The 23,960-nt window shown below is 50.4% G+C and overlaps 1 protein-coding gene across 16 annotated transcripts in view; it reads left to right on the top strand.

Annotated features, from left to right (window-relative positions):
* Nucleotides 1-23,960, top strand: part of LOC144129350 (uncharacterized) — a 116,571-nt gene that overhangs the window by 46,561 nt on the left and 46,050 nt on the right. For 4 of the 16 annotated variants that reach the window (XM_077663412.1, XM_077663419.1, XM_077663415.1 and 1 more), the window contains exon 2: nt 18,714-18,871. The exons of the other annotated variants lie outside the window; for them this stretch is intronic. The gene's annotated coding sequence lies outside the window, so the exon portion shown is untranslated. The remainder of the gene's footprint in view (nt 1-18,713; nt 18,872-23,960) is intronic. 16 annotated transcript variants of the gene reach the window in all.

The following is a 23,960-nucleotide window of genomic DNA, read 5'->3' as shown; positions in this document are numbered from 1 at the left end:
CACGGGGGTCAGGGTAATGTCAGTTAAGGGAGGAGGGAGATAGCGTGGAATGGGTGAGTTGCGCGGGCAGTGACCGCCGGCTAATGTGCATGACGTGAACTATAGCTTCTATACGAAATAAGCACGAAAACCCAACAAGGCGCCAAAGGCAAAACCCGGTTGCTGAAACCTAATGCGCCGACGGTTTCAATACAGGTAGGGTTTGAAGTTCTGCGTTTACATCAGAAAAAAAAAGGTAACCTTACGCAGCATTCTTTTTTTTTCTTTTCAAATCGGTTATAGCCGAATTCAGTATCGAATTCAGTACGCCATTTCTTGCTGGCTATTGAGTATGAGCTGCAGTCGGTCACAATAAATAATGATCTAAGTGGGGACTCCAAGGGCACGGCGTTACAGTGGAGCTGTGGTGCAGTTGTACGTTTCGACGCACTGCTCCGCTATACTTTAGATAAAACGGCGGGCGCTGACCGAGCAGCTCTGCCATCTCGTGAAGCTTCGTCTACGAGTGCATAGCTCCTTCTGCTCATAGACTGTCATCACGGTAGCATTCCGAGCCTTCAGCGTGGCGACGCCGCCACCCTGTGGCTGCGCCGCCACGCTGTCACGTGGTTGGTCACGTGGTGCGGAGCAGCTGCCGGCGGCGCGGCGCTGTGGCTGATCACGTGGTTCGTCACGGGGTTGGTCGCGTGACCAAGTTCCACTCGGCCAGCTGTAGCTATCGCGTCACTCCAGGTTTAACCAGAGCTAAACCACCGTCATATTTTTTTTCCAATACGAAACTGCTCTTATCAAGTGTTTCCTGCTTTCACAGTTCATTCCGTGACTGAAGGAGGGATCAGTGGGGTGTAAGCAACAATCACACTTGTATTCAGCCCACGAGTAGAAAAAGCTATTCCGACATGAAAGCGACTAGACAGAAAGACATGGTTCCACTTGCCTGAACGAGGCAAGTGTCTTTGTCAGAAACACGCAGCCCAAGGGGTCTGCTTCTGAGCCCTGCAGAGCGGCTCCTCTTGCATACTCAGGGACCCTCATCTCACAAAGGCGGGTGGAAATTAAATCGTCAACGCTCCCAAGGTTAGAACTGTCAAACATGCTAAAGGGTTCCGCTACAGGGATTGGAAGCTAACGCTGTATATTTTTTTACAAAGACTCTACATGTGTGCTGCTCTCTTGTTGCTTTCGCTCTTTCTTTTTGGCGCCTCTTTAGGTTTCTGCGGAACCCAGTTTTTAGAAATGAACTTCTATCTACGCTTTTGTCTTACGGCTCGAGCAGTTAAGCTCCACGCTGTTACTGTTTCCTTTGCGCCGCTGGTATTTCGTATTGCAACCGCTGCCCTATAACGCGACCATTTGTGCGTTACCTACTTGCACATAAACTACTGTTGCTAAAAGATCAAAGATAATAAACTGTACGTGAATTCTGAGCGCACAGGGGTGTCACACATCTTTCGGAAAAAAGCCGGTAAAAGTTGCACGGAAATAATATCCGCCCAAAATAAAAAAAAATGCGTTCTGGAAAAGTACGGGAGAAATTCGGTGATTTGTAAAAATAAGAGCCATGAAGTTTAACCCCTAACTGCAGAGTATACCATGCAGAGTATACTATGAGCGTGACGTCATGGCACATTTTATCGCTGGTGGTGGCCGAGGCCTGAACTGCCTGTACTAAACCATTTGTATTTAATTATTCACGACGCTGCACACGGGTGTTTTGAGCTAATTTTCGTGATTGCTAGGGCCGTAGGCCGCTTTCAAGGCAAAAGACATAAACGGACACTCACAAACCCCTTGAATACAAATGTGGCACTGAAAGCTAGAATGACATGGGCTCTGCAGCTCGCACGCACATCACCGTTTCACTACAAATTCGTGGTTGTGACACCCATGCCCTGTGGCTTCCACGAGCGGTTACCCAATCTGACCGAGCAGCACCGAGGCGCTGCGTCCACCGCACAGCCTTTCGAAAACCCGGCGACCTTTCTCGGCAACTGGCTCAGCCATATGGCTGCGTCTTGTTCAGAGTTATGGGGCTAGCCAGCCACCGCCGCGTCCAGCGTTTATCTCAAAACGAGTTCAGAAGAGCGTAACAGTCGTGGATAGACCCGCCTCGGCGGCCCTTTCGAAGCGGCTGTCATCCTGTCAGAAGCGCCGGCAGAGAGCGGCCAATCTGTTGTGGACCATGCTGTTGGCCCCGATTTCCTCGCCGTCGCGTATATGCATCTGGTAGCCGTCGGCGCCGCGTCGGAAACGGCAATCGGGACGATCGGAATCTGGGCGACCTTGCACCGATAGCGGACCTTTTTGAAACTTTGACTTAAGTAGAGCAGGACGACGGGCTCGCGGATGTCGGGAAGTTGCAACGGTGCAAGGGCAGCTCGCGTAGCCTCTGAACGGGGGAAGATGGGAAGAGGGCGGCTTTGAGGCGCCGTACTTTCTCGCCTTTTCTTCCTTTCATTTGTTTACCTCGTGTTGTCGGTAATACAGTTCCATCCGCACTCTACGAAAATTCGGCGCCGGCTAAACTATCGAGTCGGTTTAACATACACCGCTTGTTAAGAGGTACTTAGGGGGCACGGAAGTTGGCGAAAACAATACTTTCCGCTCTCTGTTGTCTGTTTGCGCCGGTAGTCAACTGCCTAGTGCAGCGAGCATGATACTAATTATTTCACTGTTTGAATAACTAGGCGCTGCTATAGGAACTTGGCATCGGTGTTAGTGATCGTTTCGTGCTCTATTCAGCTCACGCTGCGAACCGAACGGGCGCATAAATCAAGCGGAGGCGTGCTTGATTGCCAGGCCCAATTGACATTCCTCCCTCTTATTCATGATCACCCTTTTCTGAACTATACGCTCGTTCCCGAGGCAGTTCGCTCACGCTCACGTTCAGCAAACGTGAGAAAATTCACGCCGACCTCCGTGGCGCTGCAGGAGATGAGCAACGAAAACTACACAAGAACGCCTCCGATGCCGGCCGTGATGACGCAGTTGATTAATTCGACCCGTGTTGCTGTTCGAAGAGGTTCGGATTCCTTGGGCTGAGCCGATTCCTTCGAACGGGCCATCCACCGTGCACGCGTGGTCCCCCAACCTTGTCCTGAATTCTGCCGAGCAGCCACGCTCTGTCAGATCACTGTTTTGCCCACCCGGGTGCCACCCGTGGACACTGGAGAGTAAGAAGACAGAGGAGCGTACGAGGCGAGTATATATACGCTTAGGAGGAGTCCGCTCTACTGGATGCTGGTTGCATGCACTACGCGGGCCACTCCCATGCATGTACACGCGGGCAGCAGCGCGGCGTGTGCGGCCGGAGCAACCGGAGAGCGCAGTTGCAGCAGCAGCAGCGGCGGCAGGCTGACCGCTGCTGATCTAGATAGCAGGGTGCGTTGGCCTGCCCCTACGTGGGCTGCGCCCACCGCCGTGTTCGTCCAATTAGGCGACTCCGATACGGCAACAGGCCCCTCTGTTTGCCTTCAGTCTACTACTGGCCGCCGGAGGGAGAACGGGTATAGGCAGCGCTCACTCTTTGCCCAGTCTCGTACATGTGTTTGACGAGCGTGTAAGGCGATAAGCCTAACTGGTCGAGCTGTATAGTAACCATTAACTCGCTTTTTTCGGCGAGGGCAGGGGATGCCGATTCTCCAACTTGCTTGCTGGGATCACGCGTGACGCATCCTCCGGGTGTGTAGGAGTAGTGAAGCACTCTCCGTTAAATTCAGTTACGACGGACGACAACGCACGAAACGAGGGAGCAAAGCGGCCCACAGAACGGAGGGGCTGGCAGTCCGTGGCGCCGCGCTAGAGGGCGCAGAAAGCAGGAGTGGGCGGAACCCCGAAAGGAGCGGAACGGTGCGCGTTCAAATTCCCGCTAAACTGGCCCAACACTATGCGGCTAGCAAACTCCGCTATATACGGAACGGCATTGTGAGAGGCGTACATGCGCGCTGCTGTGTCGACCCGTCAGCGCAGTCAACAAAATGATTTCGCGATACACGAAAAGGAACTGTACTTGGGCCATTTCTCTCGCACTGTTCGCCATCCGAGCCACGAAGCAAATCTTATACGGGCACCAAGCAAAGGGGGCTTGGCGCTCTCAGTAGACTTCGCGAAAGAGAAAAGAAGGATAAAGACGCGCCTTTAAAATATACCCACTCCGCGTCCACTGACGTGTCGCCGTCAGGGGTAATCGCAAGTTATGACTTATGATGCTGTTTTTTTCTTGTTTTGTCGCGAACGGCGTAAAAACGCGCACACGTAGAGAAGAGCTATGCGACTATCGCCGAGTCGCAACTTCATGTCTGGAGCCTTTTCTCTGTCTACCACCTAGCACGACTTGGATCTATTTGAAAAGGTATACATACTATAGCGCAATGAAGGCGGGACGCAACAAAGAAACACACACGACATGTACAGAGCATGTAAATGTCCATGTACAGTGGATTTCTGCTAAGCATTTTTTCCGCGTGCCACTGCCTTCTATAGCACAGTGCGCACTCGTGGCGTCTGCTGCCCGGTGCATCTCCAAGTCATGGTCTATATACGTACCTCCCGCGGCACCACGCTGTTCTCTGACCTTGCCTCGGAAGCCGTGAGAACGAGCGTGCTGCGCTGTCGTGCCGCTTCAATTAGCGGCGCCCCGAAAGGCTGCTAAGCGCAGCACCTCTCCTCCGCTACCTCTCGGCGCTCGCAGCGCCCTCTTCGTCGCCGCGGCGACCCCGCCGCCGGCAGCTGGGCCTCTCGTCCCAACGAGAGCGGCCGCTTCAAGGTGAAACGTGGCGCCTGGCCAACAAAAATTACGGGTTCCAGCGTTTATACCGAAAGCATTGCATACCTGCGCGGAATGTTGGTTTCGTCCGCTGATCGCACACAGCCGACCCTAAAGAGGCCTCTCTCTCCCCCGGCCGCAAAACGGTCCAAGTGTCGATGCCGGAGCCACCAACGGCGGAGCCCTGGACTGAGAACAACCGACCACTGATTAAAATTGGACGAGCTCGACAGAGAAGTCTCCTGGGGATACAACCAAGGAGAGAACATCTCTGAGGATGCTCCAAAGCCGCAGAGTAGAACAAGGTTTTCACCTCCTCCTCCTCCGCAAAACTTCGGGAGCACGCTCTCTTTGCGATGGCGCGTGAAAGCAGCAGTTGGCGATAATTATCTCAGGGGTTGTGTTAAGGGTAAAGCGTAAAGCCAAGTGAAGACATGTATGAAAGTGCAGTTGGAAGCACGAACTGAATGTGGATGCCCTGGGATTTTCAGGACTCATTTTATGCGATCATTAAAGTTTACAGCAATATGGATGTAAGAGAGCAACTGAAAGTCTAAACCAAAGTGAGTCGACTTGGGACTTTCAAGACTCAACTGATGATGAAAGGAAAAATATATTGTGATATGAATATATGTTTAAACTGAAGCTTGAAAGCATAAACTGAATCGGAATGCCCTGAAGAGAGTCTCAGGGCTCAATTTACGTGAAGACGAAAGTATACTGCAAACTGAAAAGATGTATAATAAGATAATCGGATGATCGGTAGGAAACATATCGGAACAGAAAATATACTGGAATATGAATAAAAGCACAAGCTGAACTGGATGGATCAGAGATTTTCAGACGAGCGTAATAATGTAAAAACGGAGAAACACATCTCTTGTCCCCAAAAAAGAAAAGAAACAATTAATACGGCGGTCAACGTAGCAGAGTCGAACTGAACAGTTGCATTTATCTTTGGTGAGCGCTAAACGAAATTAAGACGCCGCATCGCGCAGCATCGCGTTTTGTCGCGACCTATTTCATCTGCTCTAAGCAATGTCCGATTCTTCTTTCATTTCTTTAGTACTCGCAAATGGACGAGTGCTATCTTTAAACGCGATTTATAAAGTAGACAAAACGCTCAGAAGTGGTCCCCGTAGGCGTTCCGAGGGCCGATGAGCTGGCATTATGCAAGTTGATAGAGAAAAAAAACAAGAAAAAATAGAAACCCCTGTTCTCTGCGTTTTGTATCGGAAGCAGACTATAAGGAAAACACACGAACACACTCCTAGGCGATAAATACACCCACTGTTACTGCTACAACTCAACGTCACAGTTATGGTCACCGATAGAAATGTCATCACAGCAAACCACAAATTGATACAAAGCAAATTGATTTACTACTTAAGCAAGACGCCAGTGGCTACCGTCAGCTGAGTCAGTTTAGTCGCAATCAAGAGCACCTGGAATGGTCGCCGCCCTCTGTCGTATTCAGAAACGCGAAAAAAAAAAAAAGGTCGGCCAGTGCATGCCAGACAAATCGCGAACGCATTTCGACGCATACAGAATGAGAAGCTGATCGAACGGTAGAGAAAACGCATTGGGGACGTCGATCCGGCCTTGTACCGGAACGAGGAGACAGCGCGGTGCTTACTAATGTCTGATTCCCAGGTCACCACACTTAGCCGGTCGTCGTATATTAATGTGCGCTCGCGGCGCCTGACGCAGTGACGTTAGACTGGATGTATACGCTTATAGAACACGGGACGTTTAATAGCGGACCAGATTGAGATATATTACGCCGACCAGGGTTTTCCTTTCTTTAAAAATGTCTAGTCTCTCACTTGCTGAATATATCGAAAACAGATTGTCGGACACAGAATATATATATATATATATATATATATATATATATATATATATATATATATATATATATATATATATATATATATATATATATATATATATATATATATATATATATATATATATATATATATATATATATATATATATATATGGCTCCCGCAAGATGTTCACTTTTGTTGTTGTTAGTGGCTATTCATTAATAAAATAACAATTGACGGAAAAGATGTTGCTAGCCGCGGCATCTGCCATAGAAACCTGAAGCACCTGAGCTGCGACTAGCGGGAATAAAAGGACAGGGAGAGGGAAAGAAAAGGGTGAGCGATATGTATTTATTTATTTATCAATACTGCCAATCCCTGTTTCAGGGATTTCTACAGAAGCGGGTTTTGCCCGCAGGCAAACGGTGAACCAGGCATCAACACTATTTCAAGTGTGCAAAAAGTACAGTGAAGATTATGGGGACAATAAGAACAGGTATTTAAAAAGGCAATACAAAGATAACCCATAAGTAATCATCACCTTTTCCCTTCATAAATGATCGCGAGAAATGCAAATAAATACATGGAAATACAAATACATGGGAAAGCCCCAAAAAGTTAGAAAAAGTAAATAAAAATCACAATTTCTTTCCTGACAATACACAGCGCCCGTCCTGCATACTTCTTCCTGTGCCCTTGTTTTTTTTTTTTTTTGTAGCGCTATAAACAAATTCGAGAAACTACACTTTTTCCAGCTAGCGCCAAAAATTTCTCAGTAGTTGGCTGTACAATCATTGAATCATCAAGCACAGCTCGGGGGAAAAAAGGGAGAGCATAAAGGTATTATTTTCGCAGAAATATTCTTGTATAAAAAAAGGGTAGGGGTATACGGCGGGAATATACACTATGTACAAATACAAGATATGGAAATACATGCGCCACGCATGGCTGCCAAGAGTACTCGGAACGCGGGCGCGCAAATTGCTTGGTGGGGGGAACGACCGGTCGCGGCTCCTTCTCAAGGTTTTGGTGGATAAGCTGACGATATCCAGAAGGGATGCTCTAACCTGCGATTTTGCAGCAGGAAAACACAGTGCAAATGAGCGCTGGTGCCGGGGTGTCTCCCATGAGCTGTGCTCAAGAGCACCTACGTAAGCTGTGCGTTTTTATGCAGTAAACCAGTTGCGAGTCGCCGCTTGCGTTGAGTCACATTCTCTTCTATGTACCGTCGCCATTTTTGCGCTGTTCCACGAGAATTTTCGGTAAGCACTAACTCGCTCAACTTGCCATCCTAAGCTCGCTGCTTTTGTCGAGTTCATGAAACGCGCAGCGAGAAATTCCCTTCGAGCGCAGGTGTTTCTGCAAACAAATGTTCTCCAAGGTTACCGCGCTGAACGAGCCCATCTCGGGCATCAATCAAATGACGTGCTGCCAAACGGTTCAAAGGCGCCACAGAGAAACCTTCGCTCACGTGGGAAACATTTGCAGACATGTTTGCTAGAGCTGGCCTCATTATGTGTCTCTTCACGAAGGGAGACCCCCGCGTGCTTAACCTCTGACCCTTGCAATCTGTGCCTCCACGAGGTGTTTTCACTCGATGAATCGACGCCTTTGACTCGAAGTGGTCTGTGAAGGCTTTCAACATCCCCCACCGTAGCCAGGAAAGGCAAAAAAAAATAAATTTATACCTGATGAAGTTGCTGAGAACAAGGGACATTCTAAATGGTCAAGATTTTCGTTTAATGACTCGATGAAAACGCGGGAAAATAGTTTATATCCAGCCGGCTCTCCAGAACTTTCCTCACTGAACGCGCACGTTGAAAGAGGAAGAGAATACATACCGAGTGCAAAGTATGCGAGAACAAAAGCAGACCGCCTTAGACAAGCGGACACTGAAGCTAGCCTACATTCGCGCATAGAAAGCCACTGCAAATAGTGCGTCCAAAACAAATTAATCCATCATGAAGGGGTAGTTGAGAACACGAAAGAAATGGAGGGGCCAAAAGATGTACGAGGAACAGGCAGCATTCACAGTGCGTTAAGGCACATTCAAGTAAACGTTCTGGACCGGGGTCGGAGAAACATGCGTTCCCTTGTAAAAAAATATTGCAGTGCGAAGAATGCCACAACTCAGTAAACCACCGACGATATAACCGCAAAAGTAAGGTGTTTACCGAACCCTGGACGTGACGAAATGCCTCCCAGCTATGGCCAATACTAGAGGCCTTAAACTCTCACTCAGACGCTGGCGCTTTTCCGTAGAAACATTACAGAGAACCCAGCTTTCAGTGAGCAATTTTCCTAGTAATTGAAATTGGCGTGAAAATATCAAAAGATGCCGGTGCCTTTTAACTGTGGCGGCTACCCACTGTGCCAGAACTGAACACAAAAGCACGAGGACTGACATCTCAATACACAGCACGACAACATGCAACACACGTTACAATCAGCACATCTTAGGAGGCAAAGTTACAGCGATGCACGTCACAACGTTTCTGTATAGTTACCAGCGAATTTTTGGATGACGAACCCTAAGCAGCAGAGGGGAGACGCAGGCAGCGAAAAAAAATTAAAAACAAGAAATTAAATAAAAACAAAGCATATATTTATAGCCACTTATGCACCAGAAATTGTAATAAGAAACTGTGCGACAAAACGACAATAAGACAGTATAGTTGTGGTAAAAAGTGACAGGGTTACACTTCCGTCTGTTTAAGAACGGAAATGCCAAAGCATTTCCCTTCCCTCTCGTACTCCCTCTATTTTTCATTTTTTATTTATAATTATTTGAAAATTTATTGTTTTGATTTATTTTTCTTTGTATTGTTATTTTTTATTTTTTTCCTTTTGTTTATTTTTATTTTTCATTTTATCTTTTTATACTAAGTAAGCCTTCTCACGCATTTACATCGTTTTTCATCGAATCGGTCACACAAAACCTGCTTAAAACGCGGCATTTATTTTCATTAATTGAATTTAGTTAACTGATTACAATTCATTACAAAATATTTTTCCGTTTCAAGATCTACTCACGAACTGCCTAACACAATCAAACTTTTGCCCATTTATCTTAACAAAACGACATAATCGCGCGGACAAAATTTACGGATACTTTTTTCTGACGCGACATAACCGTAATAATGCTTTCGCATTAATAAAGGATAGCAGGGCAGTACTTTATACAGCAAGCAGCGTCAGTGGTGAAGTATTTTCCGGCAGGGAGTATAAGAGCGGAGTGAATGATCTGATTAATCTGCGAACATTCCTGGAAAGCGAGCGCGAAAGACGGTGAGTTGCGTAACGCACAGGACGACATTGCGAGAGTGCCTCGGACGCTGTCCTTGGTGGAGAGCGCTGTCCTCTGGCTTCGCGTGAGAAATCGAGCCTCGATCTCCGCGTCGCATGGACGCATGCGCTTGTGCGCATAAACGAGGCGACAAATACTGGCGGCCGTGGTGGCTTCATATGCCTTGCAAAAGTGGTATACCCTAATTGACGCCGCTCCTGTCGAAGGCCGCCTGAAGCCGCGGGCGTGATACTAAACGTGCCATGTACTACCACTGGACAACCTGGCCGGAATCGAAGGAAGTGCGATCTGGCACGCTATTGCTTCTCGCCTTGCCCAAGGCGCATTTCTTAAAGGTCTTCAAACCGATATTTCTGCCTGTGTGCATGCCGGTGGACCCGCTGTGGTGATCAGCTCAGGGCTTGAATTACGCGGAAGCCAGTGCGTTCAGCTTTAAGTACCTTAAATACAACCCAGAAAGTCTGTACTTGACAATAAGTGAAGCGGCATACAGTCACGATCTAGAGTCAAACTGAACATGCATCAAAATGAAGCCACATACATAACCCCAAAGCAGCCATATTAGAGTGAGACAGCTCGCTCCGGTAGTAGCTTTGAAGGTACAGACACGGCTGATTAGCTCTTTTTTGCAATGACGCGTTTATTTCGTTGAGGCGCTGACAAAGCGGTTCAGTCGTATACAACAGGTGATGAATGAGTTTTGCTGCCTACAGGCTACAGCTTTTCCATTAGGCGGTGCTGTCGAAAGCTGTGCCATTGGAAGGAAAGTGTTGAATCTCTCTTTTCCGATCACGTAGAAATTAACAGGGACGGGGCTGTCGTCGACGACTGCGGATGGCGACCTCTTCGTCAGACGCAAAGCACGCACCCTCGTGATGTTACTTTGCTTTCAGAAGCAACCTGAAGGCCGATTGCGCCAAGATTCGTCTTGTAAGGTGCATGAGCCAAAGCGGCAATGGTGGTCCACCAGTCCTGAGCTTCCCCGCATGGAAGATGACTGCACAATACGCCTTAACAAACACGCTGAGGCCAGCTCCTTACAGTTTTTGTTCTTGGTAAAAAAAAAAAAATGATGGCTTTGCCACTCTGCGATTATGGTGACGCCAGGACCGAGAAAGACTTCGTGAACGCTGTTTGCAAATACATGACAGTGTAGCCTATAGACTCGGCTACATCGGGGCTACACGGTGTAGGCTAGCGAGAACCGCGTAGCAGCCTTTGCGTCATCGTGGTGACGTCATCACGGCCTTTTCCAGCTTACAGATGCTCCGTTTGCTATTATAACGTGGTACAAAGCGTTAAAGGACAACTTGAATTTGTCCACAGTGTCCCTTTAACAGGGAAACCTGTGGCATGGTCAAAGGAAAGCCACTTGCTTCTGCTGCGTTTATCTTCGGAGTGCAGAGAGAGAGAGAGAGAACTGCGTCTAAAGGACGGTTCACGCAAGTGGAGCAAGTCAGATAGCACAAACTAAATGTAAAGGAACAACAATGAAACTGCACTCAAAATGCTGCTCTGAGGACACGTGTTCTTTGAAATGAACGTTACGCGAAGATCGCTCCGGAGTCCCTATATTCCAGAGACAAACGCACTCAAAAGGAGTGTTCTCGGCAAGCCCATTCCTAAGTCGGCCACCCCTTTTGTCTTCTTTCCGCCCAACACACAAACCGACCTTGCGCGTGGAACGAAGCGCGGTCGGTGTGTGAGCCTCTGCGTTGCAACGGGAACGAGGCTTGCTTCGCCTTCGCCGCCACCCCCGCCCCTCAGCGAAGCTGTGTGGTGTGCGTGGCCCAGTCGCTATCGGTGCGCCATTGGACCGTCCTCGTTTGGCATGCGCTTCGGCCGGCCGCACCTTACGCGGGGGAGAGTGATGGTGCGGTTCGTGTTAGCGCGCGCGGCACAACGAGTGCATGAGCGATCTCTTCGAGACGGAGAGGCCGTATGCTCCCTGCCTGCCTCCGACGTTGCCATCGGACGCACTTGCTATACGGCCCCTCCAAGCGAGGACGCGTGCCGGCTCGTTAGCGTCCACTCGCTAATGACCCGCATATGTATAGTATGCGTGCTCCCCATATGTGCGCCACGCCATTGAGTTAATATCTCTGTTCCTTGCCTGGTTTGTCCGATTCTGTAGGCGCCTGGTAACGGCTTGTACTCGACGGCTCAGCGGCATGGCTTCGAAAATAAGGAAAAGTAGTGCTTTAATGTCTAAAGGCCATGGACGCACAATTCTTGAGCGATCTGTGGCGCGGCCTGCTGTGAAAAGCATGCGTATACAGCTGCATGCACCAGTCGCGTCTGGACGGTCGTCGGCACACGACCAGTCGGCCTCACGGTCGCACGAAAGGCTGTTCTTCGCTAGCGGAGAATAAAGAACGGCTGCCAAAGAAACTGAACACCGGTGTCGTTGAAGCAAGACTCCGTTTCCAGCACTTCTTTACTTTCTCCATGCGGCCTCGCCATGCGTACTCGGGTCGAGTTTGGCGAAGGCGGCCCTGGCTTCGTAGAACAGAAGGATGTCATCACGGAGACGAGGCATCGCCCCTGTGGTCAACACAGGCCTCACAAAAGGCGAGGTCTCGCCTCTAGACGCCCAAGGGAGTTCGAGCAGGTCGCATTTACTAACACGTACAGTCTTTGTCAAAAATTTACAGCCCAAGGGGTTTGCTTCCAAGCCGTGTAGCGGGGCTCTTTAGCACATTTGACAGGCGTAAGCTTGGAAGGGTTGATGACCTAAATTCCTCCTGCCTTTATGAGATTAGGGTCTCTGATTATGCAAGAGGAGCTGCGCTGCAGGGCTCAGAAGCAGACCCCTTGGGCTGCATACTGTATACCTTCTGAACCCGCGGTACATAATGGCTCCGTACACTCTCGACTTGTGCTGGCTGGGTGGTTATCGTAATACGGTGATAACCATGACCAACGCTCGCTCATAACATTGGCAGTAAATTCGAAGCAAGGTAATAAAGCGCTGTGCACAAAGTGTTGTCACAGCTCATGTCTGCACCATCAAGTCGCCCTGCGTACTGCGTGTGGATTGAGCATTTTAACAGTACGACGTTTTTATGGAGGAAAAACGCTAAGGCGCCCGTGTGCTGTGCGATGTCAGTGCACGTTAAAGATCCCCAGGTGGTCGAAATTATTCCGGAGCCCTCCACTACGGGACCTCATTCTTCCTTTCTTCTTTCACTCCCTCCTCTATTCCTTCCCTTACGGCGCGGTTCAGGTGTCCAACGATATATGAGACAGATACTGCGCCATTTCCTTTCCCCCAAAAAACCAATTATCAATTATCAACAGTACGACGTGCTAAGTCAGACGGCGTTGCCTCGGAACCGGAAATGAAAGGGGATGAAATTGATTTTTAAGGAAAGGAAATGACGCAGTAACTTCCTCACATATCTCAGTGGACACCAGAACCGCGCCGTAAGGGAATAAGAATAATTGGTTTTTGGTGGAAAGGAAATGGCGCAGTATCTGTCTCATATATCGTTGGACACCTGAACCGCGCCGTAAGGGAAGGGATAAAGGAGGGAGTGAAAGAAGAGAGAAACAAATAGGTCCGTAGTGGAGGGCTCCGGAATAATTTCGACCACCTGGGGATCTTTAACGTGCACTGACATCGCACAGCACACGGGCGCCTTAGCGTTTTTCCTCCATAAAAACGCAGCCGCCGCGGTCGGGTTCGAACCCGGAAACTCCGGATCAGTAGTCGAGCGCCCTAACCACTGAGCCACCTCGGCGGGGCAACGCGCCGTAAGGGAAGGAATAAAGAATGGAGTGAAAAAAAGAAAGGAAGAGGTGCCGTAGTGGAGGTCTTCGGAATAATCCAGATTTGTGTGTTTTCGCGTTTTAAAGCGAAAGCTTTACTGGCCGCGAACTTGCAGTTTCGCAGTGGCCGCACTCCGAGCCGGCACACGACGTCACAACGCGCGCCTCACATATCTCGGTGGACACCTGAACCCTCCCTCCTTTATCCCTTCCTTTACGGCGCGGTTCGAGTGTCCATGGAGGTATGTGAGACGGTTACTGTGCTTTGCGCGCTCGCCGCGCCATCTGGCATGACGTCACACCACGCGGCTCGCCGCCGCCGCCGTTTGGTATGACGTCACACCGCGTTCCTCGTCGTTGCGCTCGCCTCCTCTCGCTTCGCCAGCTGCGTCGCATGCCTGATACATGTCGGAGGATTGAAAAGGAGGGCTCGCGTGCGCCGCAACCACAGTTGTGTCGTCCTTAATGCGACAACAACATAGCTAGACAACCAGGCTAACCTGGACTTGCAATCAAGATTAACCAAGGCTAACCATGCTGTGCCTTACCTTTCGCTACGTATATCCTGGCATAGCCGAGCTAAGCCGCTGCCAATTTTTTTTCTACAAAGTGGACTCGATGGGAGGATGTGTATAGATCATACATAACGGGATAAGCCAGAGACCGTGAGAACGGGGAGCGAGTGAAAAAAAAAAGAATGAAATGAGAAAAGAAGTACGAACTACTATAACTGCATGAGCGCACGATATCAAAGGCAGCCGACAGCCGTGACAGGGGGCTCCCGCTCGCACGGGGCTCCCCGCCCCCTCCCCCATTCCCCCCTGCAACGTGCCAAGGAGCAGCGAGGGTCAGCAGAGACTGGTCGAGGATGAATTTAGTTTCCCCGGCGTAGCCGTAGTGAGCTGTCGTCTATAACGGGATGCGACCCTTCCTCGCTCTGCCCTGCCGCCGTCGTGATGGGTAAAAATGACTTTCCTTCTCGGCCCGCGGTGCAAAGGTTAATTGCGCAAATCTGCGCCCGGGCCATGCAGCCTTCTTTTAGGAGGGTCACTGCGTTGGCGAGCATTGTTTGCCGAAATCTTCTCTCTCTCTTCTTCGTCTCCCTCCCCGACCCCTGGCGAACCTTGGTTTACGTTTGATGCGTCGTACACGCTGGCTCCCGCGGACCACCCTTGCAGGTCCGTCTTGCTGTGGAGGGACAAAGAAGAATGCGGAGGAACATGTGCAGAGGCAAGGGCATTGCCTGGGGCTTTTGCTTTTTTCTTCCCCTCATTTAGCGGAGAGTAATTGATGTGGGGCGCTGTTGAAGCCAGACACAACGCGACGACGTCAATCTCAATTTACCGTGACCCGAACTTTACGTATATATAGTTGTGCCCGCTCTGTATATACTCTCTGCTTGAACTTCTAGCCGTTACCGTACGCACCGCTAACTTAGCTGCTTTCAGACAGGCGCAGTTTAGGTAACTCAGAAAATAAGAATCTCAAAATGGAGGTTGCGGCATCAATCGCATTGACCTTGTCGTCAGCGCACTCGAGGAGAGCAACAGGTGTGCATTCGCCTGCACGTGCGCTGCCGCCTTTATAACGTCCCCGCATTCGGCGATTCTGCCGCGCGTCCTTCATACCGTGAACTCATTGTTGCGTGTGTGAGATCCAACTCCTTCCTCGTTCGCGATGACGGTCACGCTAACCTTATTAGCGTTCGCCTGTAGTTACGCTCACTGCGACGAGGCTATAACGAAGCGGCCTTCATGCATCGTGGCATGCTCTCTCTCTCTCCCCCACCTCTTACTGATTCGGCGTGACGAAAGAGAGAGAGAGAGAGACGGGCACGTATACCTCCACATGCGGGTGACGATGCAAGCTCGTGTCATTGAACCCGCGCTTCACCCTTGCGAAGAAATTAATTCTCGGGGCAAAACCAGATCGTGCGCCGCGTTGTATTAATCCTGCCGGCGGCCGAGCTTGACCCGTGCAGTTCTTGGCAGACGGTGCGCGTCACTCGGCTTCGGCGCCGTTTCAGTAAAATACCTGGAAGGTATCAGAGAAGAAGAGGACTGCGGTCGGGTTAAAAGCAGGAAAAAGCAAGCGTCCGCAAAACTTGTTTGCGTCGAGCGCCGCAGTATATTTGGGGGCTATCCACTCGATCGCGCCCTTGCATCTCGCTTTAATGCTCTCTGGCGCTGTGTTTGTGGGCGATCTTCCTCCATGTATCACAGGGGGACTGGTGTCAAGGAAAGGTATAGTCGCTCCGGCATTAAATCAGCGAATTGAAGGATTATGTCATCTGTTCTCTTAGTTTAGATTTGTGCGGTGCGTCTCCTTTTCGTTTTCCACTGAGCCAAGCACGTATGAAGGAAAACTGTTTTGACACAGAAAACTCGCCTCAAAGCCCGTGATTGATTGCAACCGCCTGTGCGAATGAATTTCTCGCTGCCCGAGGCAATGGGTGCGTTGGCAGCGACTTTGTTCAGCGTTTGGAATTGCGAGAGATTCGCTGTCCCATTAGTTTAACGATCTGTGCGACACACCGGGTGCGAATTCGAAATTGGGCGCCTTTTAGAGACGCCTTGGGCGTTGTCCTACAACTGGGGTAATTTGTCACGTTTATCAGAAACACATGCTATTTAGCACACTCGTCACAGGCTTGCGTTCTTTATCTGATTCATATAGAATTTCAGAAGAGAAAAACTCGACCTTCTATGTCATGCTTTATTTTCTTTACACTGCTACTCAGGAATGAGTTCAGACATGCCTGTTGATCGTAGTGCGAAGGATCGGGCACTAGAAGCGGACGCGAATGACACAGAACAAGGTGCAGAAAACCACGCTTTCTAATGTGTGTGTGCGAGAGAGGGAGAGAGAAAAGGAGATCGGCACACTCTTGTGGAAGTCGTCGCCTCGCGCTGGTGGTTTGAACTCCATTGCGCGCAAGTTGTGAGTAGATACATCCGTCACAGCGCCATCCGTAGCATACCAGCGACCAGCTCAGACGTCGCTACAACGCGCGTAACTGCTTGCCCGAAAATTTTTGCTCGCGAATTTCGGTCCAGATATGTTTGTATGTTTTCGAAGGCGCACAGAAAGTTGCCGTGGTTGTCATCCTTTGTCGTAGCTAAGACAGCGGATCGAATATTCACCATCTGAGTGAGTTACTGGGTCTGTCGACACAGTGATTAATCGCCTTCGAACGGACCGCCAGCCTGGACGTTCCTGACATCGCGTCCTTGACGCCGTCGCACTGCGTACACAAAGAAAAAGCACGTCCCGCGCACGTGCTACGAAAGCAGAGATTCATTTGCATGGCTGTAAACAAGTGCGAACTCCAAGTACGTCAGCACCAGCTTTTTTTTTTTTCTTCCACGGCTTTCGAGCAACAACTCTTTCACGAGTAGGAAAAAGTGGCCACAAACGCACCGATGGTAAAAAAAGAAACAGAAACTGGCTGTCTCCTTGGCATGATTCCAAATGCTCAACATCTACCGTCTTTGCCCGAAAGCAACCAGGCAATGGGGCCTTCTCAGCCCCTGAATGCCAAAAGGTTTCGAAAGGGGAGGGGGCAAGGGTTCTCGTTACATCACACAGATTTAGAGCTTATGGTGTGCCATAAGTATTCCGCTATACGGCGAAAAAACATTTCTTTGCTTGGTTACTTTTGGCAAAGACAGCACATAAAGGACTTCCGGGAGCTGCACGTATAAGGACAACCATTGGATGAGCGTGAACGTTCACAAGAGAAATATTTTACGGCCATATGTTAGGGCATTCGTTTATCCAGCGCTGGTTTGGTTCCGCGTACTGTCTCCCGTCTGGTAATATGACGTCAGGGCACCGAGGGACCGTCCCGATCTGTTCTTCGTTTTCCCTCACTGATTCTCTCCTGCCGATTCTTCCTTCTCAAGAGGCTTGCGTCTTGACAGGTTGGCGGTAGCGGTGCGCGCACACGGAAATGAGTTCCGCATTAAATGTTGTGACGGACAGGTCATAACCACGATCAAAACTTTCCCTTTATTTCGTCGTCGAGAGAATTATTCGCAGTTATGAAATGCGCTGCAGGAAAGGCATAGCAGCACTCGAACACTGATCATGCCTTTTGGATGTTGACGGTGCCGTCGCCTTCGGCCATTTCTGTTCTCCGCGCTGGACAGCGCTCATGGTGTCCCGGGCTGCTTTCGCAGCTTGACGAGCAGTCGCCACCAGCCAGCGTGCCTGGCGTACACTTCGCTGCTTTTGGTGCTCACGTGCAGCAGCGTTGAGCCGCTTCTCTTTTTTTGTGCCGCGCGTCCATCGCTGCTTGACGCGCCAGCTCCCGCCCGCTCTTCTTCGGCCTCAGCAACGTGTTCGTCCCCTTGGCCGGCCGCGCTCCCACCTTCGTGTAGGAGAGCGTGAAAACGAAAGGGCATAGTGATGCCCTGCTGGCACAGCGGGCTTCGCGGCTATGTAAAGCCGCCATATGACAGGGCCACATCTGCAAGCACCTCTGCCGCCGAGCATTCCGAAGCGCAGAACCGGCGGATCAAGGATGACCATCATAATGGCCATCATCCATGCCCTCCCGCTCATCAGAAAAACAGCGCAGCCTGAGCATTGGGCTGCTGCCGTGAGTGGTGGCTCGTACATTATCCGGACAGCTATAGCACTATGCCCCGCGGTGTTGTCGTTGTCAAGCACCCTATTGAGACATGTGCACCACGGTGCTCATACGCACGCCTCACACGCATGATGCTTCGCCGATGCACCAGTGCGCATCGGAGAACCTTCGATTCAGTTTCCGAGCGGGACCCACCGATGCACTCCCGTTTCAATAGCACGCACAGAAACACAGACGTATACAAGCAACGCATGCAAGGACACGCGCGCACACGCACACACAGTTGTGCGCAGTAGAGGACCTGGCCGCCCGCTCTCCGGGCGGGAGTCCGCGAACGCATTGACAATGCGTTCGTCGACTGCGGCCGCCGCCTGGTCAGCGGCACCCCCTGCACGCTCTGGAATGCGCCGATGGCCGGCCTCGTTTCGCCCGCCTATTATTCAGCGCCCCTCCGCGTTGTGCTGCAGGGCCGGCCGGTCTCGCTTTCCCGCCGCTGCTGTGGCCGTCAAGCGGACGAGACCCCTGGCTGCTCGGCCGGCCCGGCGAGGAAGGGAGACTGCCGGCTTAATTGGCCGCCAGCGGCCATCGAAGGGTGCACTCGGGTTGGTGCCCCGCTCTTTATGCTGTTGATTGCCTTCATCTCGGTCTTGTTTTCCATCTACGTCAACGTTAACAAGGCACGCAACAGAAGCGGTCGCATCAGCGGCGGCAGCAAGCACATATCGAGAAAGGATCAGTTCGCTTTGGGGGCGGGGCAGCCTCCCCGTGGTTGAGGAAATGGCGAGGCGGGAGTTAGGAAGCTTCGGTGTCGACGTGCTGTGGAGGAGGAGATTGGCCCGTTAAATTTATTCCCATACCGCCCATTTGCATTGAATTCACTTCGCTGATTGTATTCACTTCGCATGTCCAAGTCAACGCTGTGAGCTGTACCAGCTGGTGGGAAAAAGCTGTTCGGCGTGTGTGTCGTATACAAGTGTGGCTTCTTGGAAATGTGGCGCGGAGGTTGGCAGGGTTTTCGCCTCGTAAACCCTTCTCCCTCCCCCTCTAAACTCAACGAAAAAATTAGGGGGGGGGGGGGGGGGGCGGAGGTGGAAGGGCTGAAAAAACTGCGCAGCATTGTCTTGGGCATTGTAGTGCACACTGACCGGAGAACACTTGAGTAACCCTGGTGTTGGTCGGGCGACAGTCCCTGCAGCAGTTGCCCAAACTTGCAGTTTCACGCTACGCAGGTTTACGGCGCTGTTTCTTTCGGGCTTCTGACCTCAAGGTTACTCGTGTCCTGCGGGCGTTCAGTCAGTGTGCAGCACAATGTAGGTCGACTACATGTTCCTTGATTTAACGCTAACGCCAGAGAAGCTTGCATGTTTTCCAGCTGTCAATAGCTAGGTGCTCGGCACACCTTAACAATTTGTTCGCTATGAATACCTTGCGGAGGCTGTCCATATACGTGCACTTGGAAATCGAACCAACACACGCCTCGACTTCCACAAAGTTGGCCACTACACGTCTTTCAAATTTTTCCTTTTTTCCTTCATTTTTTATTTTCTGTTTCGTGCCATCCCGTATTATACCCAGCATACTCTACGCAGCGTGGAACTCACGGACGTGCATTGTATACGTTCCAGTATACTGACTCCTACTTTTCTATACTGACCCCTTAGCAAACATCGACATCATGCGCTTGACTGTACCATCGTCTTCTATATGGCAGCACACACGGCCCTCTTTCCACAAGTGCTGTCCGGCGCGAAGACTGCTGAGAAACCCGCGGGTGTCCGGGGTGTGAAATGAGTCACTGGCTCAGGGCAGTTCGCACGATGCCGGACTGTCCGGTGCATGCGTCCAGCCGGCGAAACCCGCGGGACACCGGACGTGAGTGGCATGACACTCCAGGTAAGAATGCGCCAGGCACACCTCTTCGCTTTCGTTTCCGTTTCATATGCATGCAGCGCATGCACTGTACGCACTTGCGTGCCTCCCATAGAGACCACGTCCGTGTGCCTTACTCGGATCCGCTGTTTTGCTAATAGCCCATTCTTCGCTGAGCGGCAAGAATGGAAGAGGAAGGGGGCAGTGTATGCTATACCCTACTAAACTTGGCCGTTCCGACGCAGCGCCTGAATATGAATTTGAGTCGCGCCCATTCCGTGGAACAAACGCTGGCAAGCTCTCGCGTGACCTTGAGAGGGATTGCTGGGAACCAGGAACAGAGGGCGGCTGGCTTGCGGAGTCCAGCCAGCTGTGGATGCGTTCTCTTTTCTTTAACATGAGGTGAATATCGCTGAGGCGCGTAGAGGGAGTGAAGTTTCGTGTGTGCCCCCCCCCCCCCCCTTTTTCTTTTGCAAAATTGTAAGATTTCGTCGGACAGCGGGTACAAAACAGCAGTTTCATGCAAGTCGCCAGCTGTGCGAAAGCAGCGCTAAGAGGGAGGGTCAGCCGTCTGGCAAGCTTGCGTCATGCTGACATCACTAAGTATGGTGCAAGAGGAAATAGCGGATGTGCGTGTTCTGTCTAACTGCAAATTTGCTTTGTTCAAAAGGTGTGAAACATTGTTTCTGGCACAGTAGGAATTAATTCATTCATTCATTGAGAAAGGAAGGCCTGAATCCTGTGGTGGGGCACAGTTTAAAATCACCAGTAGGGCTAACATTACAGCATTACACGTGACGCGCTGCCGGGGGACGAAAAATTGAAGAGGGCCGGATGCGACGTGGTGCTGGAAAGCTCGAAATCTGCGACGAAATTTGTTAGATTCAGCTTCGACGTTTATTCGTAGTAAGCTGCCTTTGTCTTGGCTTTGTAGCATTCAGCGTCCTGAGAGGGCGCAAAAACCAGAATCGGAAGAGAGTGAATATCACAGAGACGAACGAACGGCTTTTAGCGTTTTGCGCACGGCAACCTGTCATTAGAAACCTCCGGCTTTTGAAGCTTTGCGATGCCCAACGCCATTGGCCCATTCGGCGTTCTGGGAACTCCGCACGCATTTCTCTACCCTGTCGACATGGTTGTTCAGGTGCTTCTGTGTCCATCGATGATTTTTTTTTTTTTTGATGTTCGGAATACTTTTTCTCTAAACACCGTGTTTTGGGGAGGGAAAAATAAATAAAGCGCACCTCTCTTTGTCTTTGGCTGCCGAGATTTCCAATTCTTCCTGCCTGAACATGAGACGATATATACTTATGAGCAATGTAAGTGAGCAACGCTGGTGTATACAGTGTTTATTGAAATGAATTTTCTTTCTCATTCGATTGCGGTGATTGACCACCATCCATTCGATTTAAGGTTTATAACTGATGTTAGAGAAAGGTGCTTTCTAGGCCGTGATACTAGCGATCAGAACGTAATGATTCACAAGTGTAAAAAAAATTGGAGGGACACTTGAGCTCTGACTTAAAAAGGGTATGACGCGATAGAGTAATTGGTTAATTACCATATATGGAGAAGGTCAGTCTCTACTTTATATTCATATATCCGTAGAGGTCCTCATACCTCTCCTGGCAGAGTCATGTCCAGCATTCCCGGGCAAAAATTTTGAAAACTGGAAAATTGTAAGGCACTGGTATGAATATTGAACGTATGCAACAAAATCTGATATGCAGCAAAATGTTTCTTTTAATGTGTTTTCATCGCTCGCATAGAACTGTTAAGGTTGCCATAGAAAACCAATGGGGAACGCTTTTGACGATGGCAAAAACGTTAACATAAGATAAAAAATGCGACACTGCCATCGGATCATCTGCGGATATACTGAGTGATATAGTGAAATCTTACATTATATGAGAAAGAAATAGCGTTCATCAACGGTTTCCCACTCAAAAGTTCTTGTCTCCTGAATTGTTGGGTACTCAGCAGTAAAGCCATGCGCCACTGCAGTGCGATGGCAGATGCTCCTAGCGGTGGGCCTTGTGCGATACATGTTGCTCTATTAATATAACTGCCACCTGCCACGGGGGGCAGTTTTCTCACTATCCGGTGGGCAGGTTGTGATGACGCCGCAAGGTCACGTGTCCTAGGTGGCCAACCTGCCTCCTAGGTTGCTCTCTGGGGACCACCTGCCAGAGCCATTCCCTCGATGTTTCGGTCACAACGCCGACAGCGGATTTTCTGGAGAACGGGGCCTTTAACGCTCTCGCGTCAAAAGGGTCCACCACAGCGGGTGGCTTCGTGGTAGAGCATCTACACAGTGTGCGTGTGCGCTTGCGGTGAGGGCGAGTCTTGGGTTCGAATCCCGCTGCTCTTCTTCCGTTATTGTTCCCCCCTTTCCCCGGGGACTCCGCGCGCTGTTTATTTGTCCTGTTAGCAGAAATGCGCCTTCAGGCCCATGTAAGTAAGTGCAAAGAACCCACCGGCATCGGTAATGCACATTGACGCGAGCAATGTGATAGGGAGCACTACTTGTTCGCATCCGTGAACCAAATTTATTTTACTGCAGCGCTGAGACCTTTGAAACTTACACGCAGAGGTAACCGCGCGTCCAGAGAAAAACTACCTAAAAAAGAGCCAGAAAGTACGGTTCTCCGTCATGCTTTAGCACTGTATTAAATAAAGTCCATAAAGTGTTCCATTTTAGGTTGTTTCGACCTGCTCAGCCAGAGGCAATGGCACGCAGGCATCGCTGCTTGCTTTACCGCAGAACTGGTTACCACGAATGCTCTTCGGCCCATCCCTTGTTCGGGCCTTTTTGCGTCCCTTCGTCGTGCGATTGCATCGACGCTATTTGCGTTCAGCGAAGCCCCATTGTTTTTCTCGCGCGTCGATTGGGGCTATCTCTTCACTCCCTCGATGGCGCCGTGCACGCAGGCAGCCGGCTCGCGCGCACGTGGTTCGCTTCGATAGGATCGCCTGTTTTGCCATCGCCGAAGAACGATCCTCTCTTCGGCGCTTGTGTAAGCAGCCTCTAACGAAACCAAAGTCACGAGATCGCTTTGGAGAAGAGTTGTTTTGGCGCGTACACGCGTTGAGTCCGTGCGCTCTCGAACAACCAGAAGGGAAAAAAAAAAAGAAGTATTTAATGATAGGGACAGAAAACGCGAACGCACTCCGCCTCTGCAGTTTCCCGTACATACCTGAGTGTTTTTAATGGCTTTTCAGCCGTGGGTATGCGGGGCTCGGTAGAGTCGAAACAGCGTTGTTGCGCGGGGGGGGGGGGGGGGGGGGGGGGGATACACATGCGGAGAGTGTGTCGGTCGGCTAAATGATTTGGCAAGATGCGGGAAAGAGGGTCATTTGCGTAGCGAATTGGATATCGCTTACTGCCCGGCGTGTGTACGACCTTCGAGGCGTTTGCCAGCTGCTGCGGGTTGTTCGGCATCCGCGCAGCTTGGTGTATCGAAGTCCCGTTATTGCCTTTGGCGTGCCTCGGAAGGCGTTCCGATGGTGCTGTGCACGCGAAAACCGGAGCACGTTTGGAGATGCGAAGGTTCCCCATTTGTTGGCACGAAAGCGGTATGCGGAGCGAGTGCGTATGGCCTACGTGGCTGGCCGTGTTTTCGTTTCTATGTTCTTCACAGCTTTTGAGTGGCTTCTCGGTGGCAGCTAAGGACTGGAAAAAAGGACGTTGGGGAAAATATAGGCACATCATCTAGGTCACAAAATTGCTACCGATCAATGTCAGCGTGACATTTCAAATGCCGAGCCACATGGCTCATTGCAATTGGCACTAAAGGGCCTCCGGAAGTCTTTTCTTGGCCG

The sequence above is a fragment of the Amblyomma americanum genome, chromosome 4, assembly GCF_052857255.1.
Source record: "Amblyomma americanum isolate KBUSLIRL-KWMA chromosome 4, ASM5285725v1, whole genome shotgun sequence".
Taxonomy (NCBI): Eukaryota; Metazoa; Arthropoda; class Arachnida; order Ixodida; family Ixodidae; genus Amblyomma; species Amblyomma americanum.
The sequence above is the reverse complement of the archived record's forward strand: the minus strand, read 5'-3'. Positions and strand labels throughout refer to the sequence as shown.